The sequence below is a fragment of the Corapipo altera genome, unplaced genomic scaffold (genome assembly GCF_003945725.1).
Source record: "Corapipo altera isolate COAL_440 unplaced genomic scaffold, ASM394572v1 2, whole genome shotgun sequence".
Classification (NCBI taxonomy): Eukaryota; Metazoa; Chordata; class Aves; order Passeriformes; family Pipridae; genus Corapipo; species Corapipo altera.
Window position 1 is genome coordinate 8264456 of NW_020884890.1, and position 14263 is coordinate 8278718.

At 41.0% G+C, this 14263-nt stretch overlaps 1 protein-coding gene across 1 annotated transcript in view; it reads left to right on the forward strand.

The window, feature by feature from the left end:
• MYO6 (myosin VI) overlaps positions 1–14263 on the forward strand; it is a 106166-nt gene continuing 91903 nt past the window's right edge. The window contains exon 1 of the mRNA XM_027645035.1: positions 1–82. The gene's annotated coding sequence lies outside the window, so the exon portion shown is untranslated. The remainder of the gene's footprint in view (positions 83–14263) is intronic.

Below are 14263 nucleotides of genomic sequence, written 5' to 3' on the forward strand. Positions count from 1 at the left end.
GCGGCGACAGTAGCAGCAGTAGCAGGGCTGGCAGCGGGCGGGGCGGCGAGCGTAGCACTACCGCCAGGAGCACCGGCAGCAGGTAAGGACGCGGCTCCTCGGCCCCCGCCGCCCTCCGCGCCCTCCTGCCTCCCAGGGGAGGTGCCGGCCCACCGGCCCGGCCGCGGCGCTGCCCCCCGGCTCCCCCCGCCGCCCTTCCCGCCGGGCAGGTGCGATCGGGGCGGGGAAGGGCCGGAAAGGGCCCTCGGCGGGGTGAGCGCTCCCGCCAGCGCACCGCGGGACGGACCTGCTACACCCGGAGCTTCCCGGCGAGGTGCAGTTAAAATCCCTCTGGACTGTTCTTTACTTCCTTAAATCCACTGATATGGGAATTTTTTTTCCTCTGTGGGTTTGGTTTTTAGTATCATCCTCTATGAAATCCCATCCCTACAGAGTTACAACTGAGCTCTCCTCCTTGCTTCAGGAACATTTCTATGCTGTCACAGCAAATAAAATTTTTACAGCCCTTATTGGCCGAACTCAGCATGACTGGTAGTGCGATGGAAAACCATCTTCTCTTAGAGTATTTCTCCATGAAGTACTTTTGCAGGCTGCGGTTTTGGAGAGCAGCGTGTATCAGCGCCTTGTATGACTAAAAACCGATACCCAGTTCCTGTAACTCGCGTTCATTACTGACTAGGAAAACTTAAAAAGGTTCGTCCCCTTAATGGTCTTGGATAGAACTTGCAGTACAGCACATATATTGTTGATGCTTGCCTGATGCTTGGTCCTCAGGCTCCAAACTAGTAAATGCCACCAAAGGCCTGTAAGACGGCAATAGCTAACCTATTAGTTTAGCTAAACTATTAGATGAGAGGTTCTGTAAAAGGATGATTGCTACATATTGCTTCATCTGAATGTTGATGACTGTCGGCCCTTTTTTTACAAAGATGAAGAGAAGTCGTATGTCGAGACTTGTGTCCCCTCTTGGTCTCGGGGAGGGGAACAGACCTTTGAGGCGACCTAATTTCTTACAGTTCATTTGGCATCACCGGGCTGCAGAGTGGCCTATGGATTGGGTTCACAGCCATCCGAGTACAAAGGTTGGCCACGGGACTGTCTTTCTTCTGTTGCAAGTGTGACAAATTAACAGGGTGGAGATGAACTCGTGAGTTAAATGTCATCTGCAGTTTTTAGTTTTATTTTTTAGTGAAAAAACCCTAATAAAATGGAAGTAATTTAATGATTAAAATGATCATTATGAAAATTTAAATGTATAAGCAAATGTCTTGCAGTATTTGTTTAAATATAATTAAACTGTGCTAACCTACAAGATAACTATGAAGTGTACAATTTATAAAATAACTGCAAAAGAAAGATCTCAATATTCTTGAGGTAGGAGAGTAAATATGGACATTGTCAGAGTACAAGTTACAAACCTGTGCAATGTTTTTAATAATGTAGAAAGAAATTCAGATTTAACTTGACTGCATTTTTAGTGTTTGTGTTTTTAATATGTCTAAGTTAATAAACTATTTAGTGATGGTACAGTTATGCCTTTGACTGTGAAACTATAAAGCCAGCAGTGTGAATATAAAGGTAGTAAACTTTCTTGTGGGGCTTAATAGCTTTCTGAATCAAAACCATGTCAGTATTAGCTTGCAGAAGTTGTAAGTAAATTGAACTAATTTCCCCACCCCCAAGTTTCTAGTCAGAGTGGGCATTCCTGTATAATCTGCACTAAATACTGTGTCCTTCAGCCTCCGGCATTGCCGTGTGCCTTTGTTTTGATAATGGGTCAGTATTTTGACTCATTAATAATAATGTTCTCATAAGCAAGGTGAAGTAGTGCTTCCTTGTGCCTAATCTGCCAGGGTGGAGAAGGCTTTGTGACCCAATCTAGTCTTCATATTTTTGTGGTACTTGATAACGCTGCTCTGAGGAAAGCTTTGAGGTTTTTTAAATTTTGACAGTCTCATGAGTGATGTGGCAAAGTTGAGTGGGGACTAACTTTTTATCAGTACACAGTGTGGAAGCATGAGATTAATCCTGGCAGGTTCAAAATGAACAAAGGGGGTGTGGTTTTGACCCAATGTGTAGTTAGTTAAGCTTTGGAGATTCTTTCAGAAGTGTGTGGATATTGAAAGTTTACAGGGACTTGAAAAGCAGCCGGACAAATTAATGGAAGAAAAATCCACTAAGGATTACTTGTGCCGAGTACCTCCAGTAGCTCAGGGTGTCACTGATCTGAACACGGAGCCCGGGAGAATAAACTGGGGAAGTACTGTCAATTATTTATCAAGTTTTTATATTAATTTCAGGCATTGACCTAGTGCAGACAACAAACCTGTCCCTGACCCAGTAGGGCTGCTCTTATGGAAATTGTTCATCTGAAGTGTTTGAGAACAGCTGAACCAAAGGGACCAGATCTAGAGATAGCAAGTCTGGGTGATAATTCTCGGGGAATGCTTATGAGTCACCATCAAACTGCAAGTCAGTTTAAGTGGTGCTGGGGGAGTTCTGGCACCTTTGTACTTGTTGTCATAGAGGTCTTTGATCAACAGAATTAGCACAAAATCTGAAGAAGACAAGTAGGTGTTTCAGGATGTATTTTTGATGATCTGCTTTGGAAGACAAGAGGTTTTTGATAAGTTCAAAGGCTGTATTTGAGTGCAAGATACTATTTTCAGGAAGAAGATCCCATAATCAGTAGTTAGTCAACCTGGCAGCAGCACCATGGAAGCATGTCTGAGGGTTATCAGAGATCTCAGTAAGCATGGGGGTGCAGTACTGTTGAAGTTTGTAATTTAAATTTTTGTCTTGTACTAATGAAACTTAAGTTAACAGAATAATGTGTTCAGTTTTGGCCACAGCCCATTCAGAAAGACAAATGCAAATGTCTCAATCCACCGAAAATGGTCATCAAGGCTTAGGAAGGGTTTGGCAAGTGTCATCTACAGAGACTACATGTGATTGGCAAACGTGTTCTACAAAGGCTAGACAAGCTCGGTTCCAGCAGAAAGAGGTCAGGGGACAAGAAGATACTACGGTCTTAAAATTAGTGAGAAGTGGTCTGTGTCTGCATCGAAAAAGATTAAATTAGTTTGCACCAAAGACTTGATGATCTTAAAATCTGTTATGCCTTAGGGAGAACTGGAGCAAGCTGAGGTTGTGCAATCTCCTTTCTGCAAAGGTTTTTGAAAGTCAAATAGGACTTGCGTTAAGGATATATTAAAAACATTATTCAAAATTGTCTTAGTTTTTCTCACTTAGGGGCTTGAGCTTGATGATTTCTTCAGTTGCTGTCTGTATTCTGGCCTGAGCTTATATGGAAAAAAGAAATTTCAGTGCTCAAAAGATAGGCAGTTTCTGTGATAAAGTCCTAGAATCTTTCAGTTATTGCTGGTCATCTCATGTTACAGTTTAAGGCATTTGGTTTTAAAAGAATTAGTGTTGAGGCAAACTATTTCATTTGACAGCAAAATGTTGTGGTTTAGGAGTATAGCCTGTAATACCGGAGGAAATATAGTTGTAGGACCATACTGTGATTTAAACCAGGAAAATCAGAGGGATAAAACCTGAGGTATTCATCATCTGCTGTAATATATACTGTATGTGGCCTCATAATTTATGTCCTAGTGTTACAGTGTCTTTGGTTCTGTCTGAAACACTTTTAAAGAACTGTCACCCTATTAAAAAAAAAAGGGAAATCAGACTTGCTAAGTAACATGTGTTTCTCATTTGTATCCATTTTTTAAAGTATGCATGGGAAGATTAAAATGGCAACATTTTAACATAACATGCCATCTATTGAAGTTTTTGCTTAGCTGTTTCTTGGAATGACTGTATTATGTTTGTAGTAAATACTGGTGACTGAGACTTTTGTTTCTGAAGTATTGCTAGATACTGTAATAATATATAAAACACATAGGAAAAATGTAATTTTTGAACGGATATCTGTGGATGCATCTTCCTCCTCCCAAAAAAACCCCAACAGAAACAAGTTTTGCAAAGCAGAATGTGAAGTATCAGCAGCCTTTGGGGTTTTTCCTAAGGCTCTGATGGCAAGAAAAAGACAGATAAATCTCTGGGCAGTTTAATCTCTGGTAGAACAATCTCTGTAAGTAATGACTACAGAGAGTTAATGGTACGTATTCTACTGGAGAGAGCATGCTAAAACTGTCTTTCAGTAAGTGACCATCTTAGAATATCAATTAAAAAATACTGTTATTAGTAAATAAATAAATAGATAAGTTCTTGCTTTTTTTATTTTTGTTGAGCAGCATGGGGGGGAGTGAGGTTGTGCTCCTGTGCTGTTGTGCCGCAGCTCAGAGGCAAAGCCTGTTGCCACCTGTGGACAGCTTAGCACAGGTGATTTTGGAGCCCCAGTAGCATACTGACTTTTTCACTTTGAAAAGGGAGTTGCAGGCAGATGACATGTAACCTGCTGGCAAGTGCTGGCTGCAGCTCCTGTAGGCATGTGGGAGCTCTGTGAGCTGAATTGCAGGTACTATCAGTAGCAGGGCACGAACGCTCGATTAAGTGTGGGTTGGTGTCTGGCTGCCGTGGCTGTGCTGCAGGTCACTCCCAGCATTTTCGTGACTCCTGAAGCACTTCTGTCAAGCCAGGGGTCTCTTCTTGTCAGCTGAATGATTCTTCTTCCTCTGCAAGTGGGTGGATGAAGCGTAGTTTCTGCTTGCTCCAGGGAATGAGAGATGGATCAGGCATCTGGAATTAAACCTCACTTTTCATATGTGCAGTTCGCAGTGTCACTGCTGCTGTGCTTGCCTGGTCTCTGCGTGCTAAAGGCAGAAAGGGACAAGTTTCCAAACTGGGATCTGGCCCTGGCAGTGCCGAATGGAGGTGTCATGATCACCACTAGAACTGGGGTGGCCTCATCCATGTGTGCATCTTTTGGGGTTTGATCTGCTCTCAGAAGATTCGAAAGAGAAATTCTGAGCCTTAAGCTGAAAGTCTGAGTGAACTCTGGATTTGTAAATGCTGAAGAAAAGGCCTTATTTGCCATAAAAGAAAATTCTTCTGTTGGTTTTTTTTAAGCAACATGCCTTGAAAGAGCTTGCTGAATTTATTTTGCAAAGGTAGTTAAACAGACAATTAAATTAAGAGTATTAGTTACATAGCGGATAATTGTTTTATGAGCAAATTTGTTTTCCTTGTAATTAACAAGACTTAGCAGACTGATTTGAAATTTGAGGGCGAAGAAAAACAAAACAGAAGCAGACAATCTAACAAAGCCAGTGGTTCACAAAAATCTCTTTGATATCAGCTGTATTTTACAAAAATAGCAGCAACTTTCTGAATTATATCCAAATGTTTCTATGGATCCTGAATCCGAAGCAATGTAAATATTCTTACTTTTTGCATTTTGAGCAAGTTCACCTTGTGATGTGTACGTCCAGAGCTCTGTCCCTCTCTCTCATCTGCTATGCTGTCTTCATTGCCATGACACTTAGCAAGGTTTTGATCATCTCAGGTGTGTTCTCATTAGTCCCGGATCCAAAGGAACCTGACTAGAAGGTGATACTGCATTAGCATGTCCTTCTCCAGTCCTCAGGCATGACCCGCGAAGGAGGCTGTGCCTGTGGTGGGCTGAGGACACCTCCTTCTGAATTCACATCTGTGCTTAGCTCTTTCCTGATTTATTCAAGTGCAGCTGCTCTACGGTGATAGAGGTGATAAGCAGTAAAACCCTTTCACAAAGTCCTCTGTGCCAAAGACAGACAATTTTGCTGTATCTCCTTTTGTCATGTCTGGGTGAGCGCTGTGTGCAGGCGCACAAAACCTGACCTTCATGGCACTCTGCTTGTTTGAGGGGAGGCACTGGAGAGTTTTAGGGGTGGGATGCTCTGTAGCTGCTCATCTAGTTCGAGGTTTAATGGTGTGTGATAACCTCCTGTGCTGCTGGCCTTGCTTACGTACTGCAGAGTTTCCAGAACAGGGATCAGAGCATTCAGGAATGAAGAATCTGACAAACACTTTTAATTCCTTCAGTTTTTATGATTCTGCCAGGCTGTAATTTTGGGAATAGTTGGGCTGAGGGAACTGCCTGCTGGCCCTCTCCAAGAGGAGGAGATCTTCTTCAACCGCGGCATCTGCTGTGCCCTTCCCAGCAGTGATGATGGTTATGGGGCTCTTTCACATCCCAGTGCAAACTGATGGCTCTGCAGAAAGCAGCAAATCCCATCACCTTTCTCTTCTCCATATGCATGCTGCAGAGGGATGTCACGCGTTTCAGAGCTTCTGTAAGAGTGCAGCAGTAGCGTGTAGTGAGGAGCAGAAATGAGGGGAGGCACACGAGGAGTGTACTGCCCTGAGCCATGGCCTGGTCAGCTCACCCTCTCTCAGGAAACTGCAACATGTTTTGCAGTCTCTTAGACCTGTGTAACCTTCATTGCCTCTATCAAAAGTTACACAAATGCCTCCAGTAGTTCTTTGCAGAGGGAAATGAGGACATAAAGAGAATTTATTAGAATCATAGAATCTCAGTATGACCTGGATAGAAAAGACCTTAAGGATCCATCTAGTTCTGACCCCCATGCTGTGGGCAGGCATTCCCAGACAGAGTTACACACCAGGGCAGTCATAGCAGTAGGAGGGGATTGTAAAAGATCACAGACTTCAGAAGGCCCAAAGATAACGTGGACTTTTATTACTGTCTGAAGATAAAACCAGTTGGTTTTAGTACATGTGGTGGGTTTGGAGGTGAGAATTAATTTATTTTGTGTTTTTTTGTTGTTGTTGTTGTTGGTTTTTTTTGTTTTTGTTTTGTTTCCTGGAATTCTTTACAAAGATAGGAAAACTGATGAGATAAATCTTTGTCTCATTTTATAGGCTCCTATTGAGGTGTTTTTTTTCAGTGTTTGTGGTTGCTTTGAAGCCTTGGCAGTGTTCATGCAGCCAGTCTTGATGGCAGGTGCTTGGGTACACGAATGGGGCACTGCGGCGGAATGCATCTCTCTGCTGTTTGGCAAGTAGTGTTACTTATGTGGATGCTACAGGAACAATGCTGTTTCTCCTTCTCTCATACTTGTTGGCTTGCCTTTTGGTGAGCATGCTGCTGGTCCTGTTTGTCCTCCTCTTTTAATTTTTTTCCAAAGAAGAGCCTTTAATGCTTTTTATAGATTTTGGTAACTGATCTTCTTTTGGCCGTGGTTGAGAGCATTGCTTCAAATTTCAAAGTTCTTGGGAAACAGAAGAGAAATGGGCTGTCATAGTTGTCTTGAATTGGAGCTGTTGGGAACAAAACACTTCTGTTTCTTCTGTACACTTGGAGTTTTGGAGACAGTGAGATGATCTCTGTCTTCAGTTGTCATCCCGTTACATTACTCTTGCATCTTCTCAAGCGTCTGAAATTAGTCATGGTCAGACACTCAACCTCAGATTGTGTTGACCTTGAGATAGTGTTTGGTTCACTGCATGAATGTCCTGTATTAGAATATTTATTCTTTGGGTGTTTGGAGGTGCATTATGGGCTTTTTCAAAAGTAGTCTTAACGCCTTAGTATTTTTTTACATCAGTTATGCAAGAACAAATTTCAAGCTTTGTTTAGGGGAAATTTGTTTTTTTCAAATAACTTTTTTATCATATTCTGATGGTAATCTAAAACAAATTTTAGGTCTTGTTTTATATTTTGCTTTAAAGGCCTACATCCTTTCAAAGGAAAAAGATTATTTTACTAACCCAGGGAGAGGAATCTGAGACATGAAGTTTCTTAGCCTTTTATCATGCAGTACAAGTCATGTCTTGCTCAAAAGAACACCCACAGAACATGGTTTTTTTACGGTTCAGTCATTGGTCTAAGTAGCTGCTTTTCTGGGTCTGTGACAATCTTTCCTATTGTCAATGAACATGCAGCCTTTCAATGATAAGACAACTGATACTACAGGTATTTCTGGGTTTCATGCTAAATTATAATTATGTATATTCCACACCAAAGCAGCAAAGATAAATATAAATAATATGTTGACCACATACTCTTATGGATTATTCTCTTTCAATTTAAATCCTTGCATCTTTTTCCAGTTTTGCATCCATGTATGTACTTTTGTCAAGTATTACATCAGATTTCTTTTAACTTGGAACTGAAAGTACTTTATTTTATCAAGTGTTGGAGTTTAGCTTCTTTATTTCTGTTCCTACAGAATTCTGTGTCTGTTCATGTAGTAGTCAGCCTAGCAGAGGTTATAACATGTAAAGTTGGTTCATAGACTTCTTTTTTTTAGATTGCCTTCTGCAGCTTCTGTTGCAAACCATTCTGTTACAGTCTCAGATCAGTTCCTGATTTCTGTAGAAGGAAAGGGATTTTTTTATCCCTTAAAAGAAATGCAGTTCTATTATTTCTTGATTTTTTTTTTTTATTTTTAATTTTTTTAGTAAAAGCTTGGGATTTTGTGTGAGGAATAAGTACTGACTGCTTGAGTGCATAGGATAGAAGTGGAAATTTGTATGATTTAAAAGAAACAAACAGCTATTTGAGATTAGTTGTTTTCTGTATTAATCCTGGTTTCTTGATGAATCCCTTTGGGAGTGAAGAGGGCAGACAAAAGGCACTTCATATCACTGGTATGTTTGCTTACTGACTGCTACTCTAGTCCTAGGGAGGAGGTAGAAGAAGGGAGAGGGAAACAACTGGGAGGAATAGTTAGAGGTGAGCTCCTTCTGAGTAACACATGAAGACTGAAGGGTGATGTCAAGGTAGGAAAGTCTGGGGATCTGAGAGGACCAAAGAGACCCCAGCAGATTCAAGAGGAAACATTTAAAGGTAGTAGTAGAACAAAAATGGTGTTTTGATTGCTTGTATGCAAAGCAGGTTAGCACTGGGGGTTGCCCTTCCTGCCATGTCTGGGCTGGACTTTAAAGCCATGTTTTCCTCATCAACTGCAAGATGCTGCCTGATCCCCATACGTGCCCAGGCACTGACCCTGGATGTGTCTGCCAGGGGTGCAAGAAGACCCCGAGGCCTTGCAATCTGGGCTAAGTATTTCACCCCAAGACAGCTAAATGTTTTGGAGTGCAATTTGAAGGTGTGCTAAGGTGTGGTTAGTTCTAATTAATGAAAACTAATTGGCTCATGTTTTTCTAGGACTCAGCACATTCTTTTTACCAGCCTCTCTTATTACCTTTGGTCCTCTTGTTGAAAATGACCAAAAAGTTTTGAGAGGATCCAGGTAAGACAGGAGCCTTCTCAAAAGGATCTGTTACTTCCTCCACTGTACATAAGCTGTAGGGAGAAATTTGATACAGCTGTGCATGAGGCTCCTGTGGCTTTGTTTTTTTTAGTTAGATCAGCTGCTTCATTGTAAATTCATGACCTAATTTTGTGATGAACATCTTATAGGTGGGCAAACCCACAAAATTCTAAGTAGAAGTCCCCAGTCTGACAATGAAGTGGGCATATCTGTGTGGTAAAGGCAGGATTTTTTTTCTAAGTATTTAATTTTACTCTGTTTCAGGCCTTTGTGTAAGGAAAAGCTGTGTAATTGTCACACATCTGAAGACAGAGACAAAATAAGTTTAGTATCAAATAGTAGCCACATTTTCAGGAAAACCAATTTTATGTTGTGGGAAATTAGTCTAGTAATGCTAGCAAGCATTTAAAAAATGTTTACTGCTTGGTGGGCATGCTGTTTATTTTTGAACCTCATGTCTTAAAAGACTTCAAGTTACTACCGTTGAAAAAGGAAGGATTTTTTTCCTTTTTTCTGACAAATTACCACTTCTCTCAGGTATCTCCTGCAAGTGTTTGAACTCTGCTGCACTTCTAATATAAGCTAAAAGCTTTCACTAGTAGGCATGGTAGTAAAGAAAAACAACTGTGCCTTCTCTATTATTATACCTCTGTCAAGGTCTTCACATCTATTTCATTACTAAAAAGGAGAAAATGTGTGAGAAGAATGAAGGATTTTTAAAAGATCTTCCCATCTCTGAGAGAGGATTTCCCCTTTTTCAGGTACCAGGGCTCTCCTCCAAGGACTCCCACCCAGGTGGGACAGGAATGGCTTGGTGTGGAGCTTGGGTGCTACAGGCTATAGCAAGTAACATGTAGGATGCAAACCTTGGTTCTGTTGTACTGATATCACCTCTTTGCACTGTTGCATGTAATGGCAGTCAAATTTTGACCCAGATGCATGTGATAGTGTTCATTTGGAGTTCAGCGGAGTATAAAACATAATGAATACTCCACTGTATGTTGTTAGCATGTCATCTGGATTGGCTTCCTGGGTTGCACTGTGTCTTGTCCATCATTCATCTGTCTGGATCACTCTAGAATGATCTGGTTCCTTGGTGCTTCAGGTCCATGTATTTGTGGAGGCTTCACAATGTGTATCCCTCTGAATCAGACTTCTTTTTTCAGGATCAGCTGCTGCCCTTAAAGAAGTCCTGTGTAAGTTATTCCCAGGACACTTGCTCTATTTTTTTTTTTTAATTTTTTTCTTTTTTCATTTATGTTGCTGCTTCCAGGATATCCTGCCTTTTGTGTTTCACAACTTGCTGGAAATGGGAAGGATTTGCATGGCGTCAGGCCTGTAGATGAGCATGCAGCTTCACATGCTCTGTGTGGACTGCATATACCAAGACAGATTGCAAATGGAGTTTGTACAATAGAGCAAGTAAAACTGGCTGCATCAGTGTGGTTTTCTGAGGATGAAAGAGAAGCTGGCTTTTACTTTACTTATCAGCCAGGCTTGGTGTCTAGTGAGAACAATAGCGAAGAGATGTAGGGCAAAACATCTGGTAGAAGCAGAATTTAAAGACTGGAGAGAGAGAGAATTTTAATAAAATTTCTTATTTTCTTTGTTTTTTGCATTCTCTTGTTGAGGATGAGCAGTGTCATACCAGTAAGCACTGGATTGAGCTGCCTGTAATTACTTGGAAGCTGTCAACCTACAGTTAACCCTGCTCATCAGGCCGAGGTTGGGAGAGTGACGTGGAGAACAATTTGCTGTGGGGAACGTGCCTCTTAGGATAAGCTTTGCTCGTGTGTGCTCAACACTGCCTGGAACCTCTGCAGTAGAACATGCTTGCTCCCCATGTGAATCAGCAGGACGGAGTACTTTCTGTTGTTGCAGGCTATTGGGGGTGGCTGCTCTGTTGAAGACTCCTTTGGCTGTCTATGGTGGTCCTTGCACTGGATGTAATGCACTGAGCTTGCTCTGGGCCCTGCAAAGAACACCGTATGCCTTTTACCACCTAAAATGCATGTGGATTCACTGGATTCCTGTATCAAAGTAGCAATCTGTTTTCCTGTTTTAGAAAATATGGAAGTGGGGGTAGTACTGATGCTTTGAGATGAAAATCTGCTTTACAGGCTAATTTTAGATGCAGCTTAATGTGTAAGAGGGAAGCAGTTTAGAGTAGGAAGGACTTGAGAAGGGGAGTAACTACCAGAGGTCCAAAATTATTAATGCTGGTGTTGACCAGGGTGGTGTAGACAGAAGCAGCCACCTATGCTGGGGAAGGCATGATCTGGAGCAGTGGCTGCTGATCTGTGGGAATGCTTGATGGAGGCGGCTGAGCAGATGTGGTTCACCTTCCAGGCAGAGCCTCGCTGACTAGCTGAGCTCAGAGGCTCAGCACAGTGCAGGATTAGCACAGCTCCACTGGCAGAGTGGAAAGCTCCCGACCTCCTGGTGTTCCCCAAACAAAAAAAGTTCAGAGCATTGCAAGGAGTTTTTCTTACCTGGAATAGCATCAGTGCTGATTTTTAGGATTGGCCCTTTCTGCTGTCATGTTTTCTCTACGGTGTCTTCGGTGATTCTGCTGTTTCAGTGGTTTTTGACTTACTGATAGCTGGCAGCTTTAAAAATGAATGTGAATTTCTCTCATTTCTCTCTAGAGAGTAACTTTTTTTTTTTTTTTTTTAAAAAAAGGCATTTTCAGGCTGGGGGAAGAGGTAAACCATAGGATGCCTAGAGAAGAGGGAGCAGCCAAGTATCAAAGAAGATGAAAATCATTCACTACAGTCAAGGTCTAATTTTTAATCCACTGCTACAATAGAACAACATGTCAGGCAAAACATCAGTCCTCCCTCCTATAGCTCTCTGATGTTTTTCTGTATAAATCTAGTTCAAGAGACCCTTAGCAGTAAAGGCTTACGGGAAGGCTGATGTAGTTATTAGAGCACTTCCTGGGTGGCTCAGCCTTCATCTCTAAAGCCACACCTGGTGTATTAGGGTTCCCTATGCTGTTATTATGGGACGTGCTCTGTATACGTTTCTAAAATGATGTCAAAAGCTTCCATAGCAAAGGAGGATCAACACACAACACAAGCTGCTGGATGCGTGAAGAAATCAGTTAAATTACAGCATCAGTAAAACTTGAATGAGTTTTATAGAGTGGAAGCTAACAAAGCAAATACTTTTTTGATAACCTGTGAAATATAATTGTGTTTCTCTCTTGTGTGCTTTAACTTGGATGTCAGCAACTTTTGCTGACTTGTCACTTCTGAAAAAAAAAAATTATTATTTCTTAACAGACCAGATGCAGTGGTATTTTTATTTTAGCAAATTTAGATTTGTATCCTTTACAGGTCATAACACTGGGAAGATAGCCAGCATGGCTCACCCTTGTCTGTGAAGGTAGCATAGGAAACTGCTGTTGCAGAATGTGCATGCATTTGAGAAAGCATTTGATTAATCTTGTTTCCTTTGTTGTTCCCAAGTTATTGGAACTATTCAAGAAGCATGTATATTTTTTTTAAGTTAGTCAGAGTAAACCATTATAGCTAGCAAGTTCTTTTTACTAGTTGTCTAAATAAAGCAGAAATTCTGGAAGTTGTGAATTTCCTTTTAACAGAGCATTGATACCAAAATGCAATGTCAGCTTGGTATTATTAGTTTTCTTTCTGTGTAGTAAGAAAGAAATATTGTCTGCTTTTGTTTTTTGGGTGATACTGTAGCAAAAATATACTCCAGGTTTACAATTCAGTCTTCTGAACTATAGTCGAGTGCTTTTTTTAAATAACCTCTATTTATTAATAAAAATAATAAGATAATTCTTCAGACCCTGTGTCCTTCAGTCAATAAAAAGAAACTACTTCCCAGTAATTGAAGACAGGTAGGCTATTGTGGAGGGTGGAACAGGAGTCTTTGTAAAGAGAGTTGGAGTCTCCATTAACATGGTGTGATGAGGGTCTGACTCAAGTGTTGATGCATTTTGCAAAGAGTCTGTTCATTGGTTGTGGTTTTTTGTTTCATTTTGGCTTTTCTTATTTCAGTGGGTTGCAAGTTGTATCAGTTGGGCTGCTCTGTACTACATCTTACACTTAGAACTCAATTGTTCTTGAGTTCTTCTCTCAAGACTTCATACTCACTGGAAGGTGACTGAACCCCATGTCTTTGTTGCTGTCTCAGCACCAAAGGAACTGGAATTTTCTGGGTTTCTGAGGAAGTGCCTGACTTGTATTAATCCTCCAGGTTTTTAATCGTAGTTTCATTCTACGCAATTGTTTCTTTTACACTGTGTTTTGAATACTTTCTAAGATGACCTTAGAAGATCTCTGATCACACAATAACTTGAGACAACTGTACTTAATGGCTTTTAGTTTTCTAGTTCCCATGAATAATTCGAAACCAAAAACTCATCCCTGAGGAAGATTTTTACTCCAGAAAGGAAGTGCAGGAAATCTATAACATGTTTACTGTTAGCTTCCCCTTGCCCCCTCCAAGATGATGCTCAGGTCATTCAACAGTGACAAGAAATAGCCATTGTGAAAGCAGATTTGAAATGTTTCTATTCACAAGGAGAAATTTGAATTGGTCATATCTAACTTGTGTTGAATTCCTGATCACTGTAAATTAAGCTCCTATGGAGCTCAAATTTTGGATGAGAGAAGATATATGGACTCCGTATGTCTGAAATAAAGAATATATTTGCTAGAATGTAGGAAGTGCTGAAGACTTCCAGACTGGAGTTCTAAACAGAGTGCTTGAGTGAACCTGAGTTGCAGCATTGTAGACCACAAATCCAGGAGCTGAAGAGGATGCTTTGTAAAGCCCTGAGAAAAGTTGTCTTCTTAAGTTTCATATGACTCCACAGTCTTTCTTTCAATAGCAGCACAGTCTCTTTTGCATCTTTGATCAGTTCATTTCATTTAGAATTGTATTTCTTGTCTTTTAGAAACTAGTATCATGGTAGTTTTCCACGAAAAAAAAATCAGGGACTGTTTTGTGGTTTGCTGTTTGGCAGTCAGCAGTGAGAGTCTTGCTTGTAATCACAAATGTGTTAATTAAATGTTTTTAACATCATGACTTTGCATGTGACT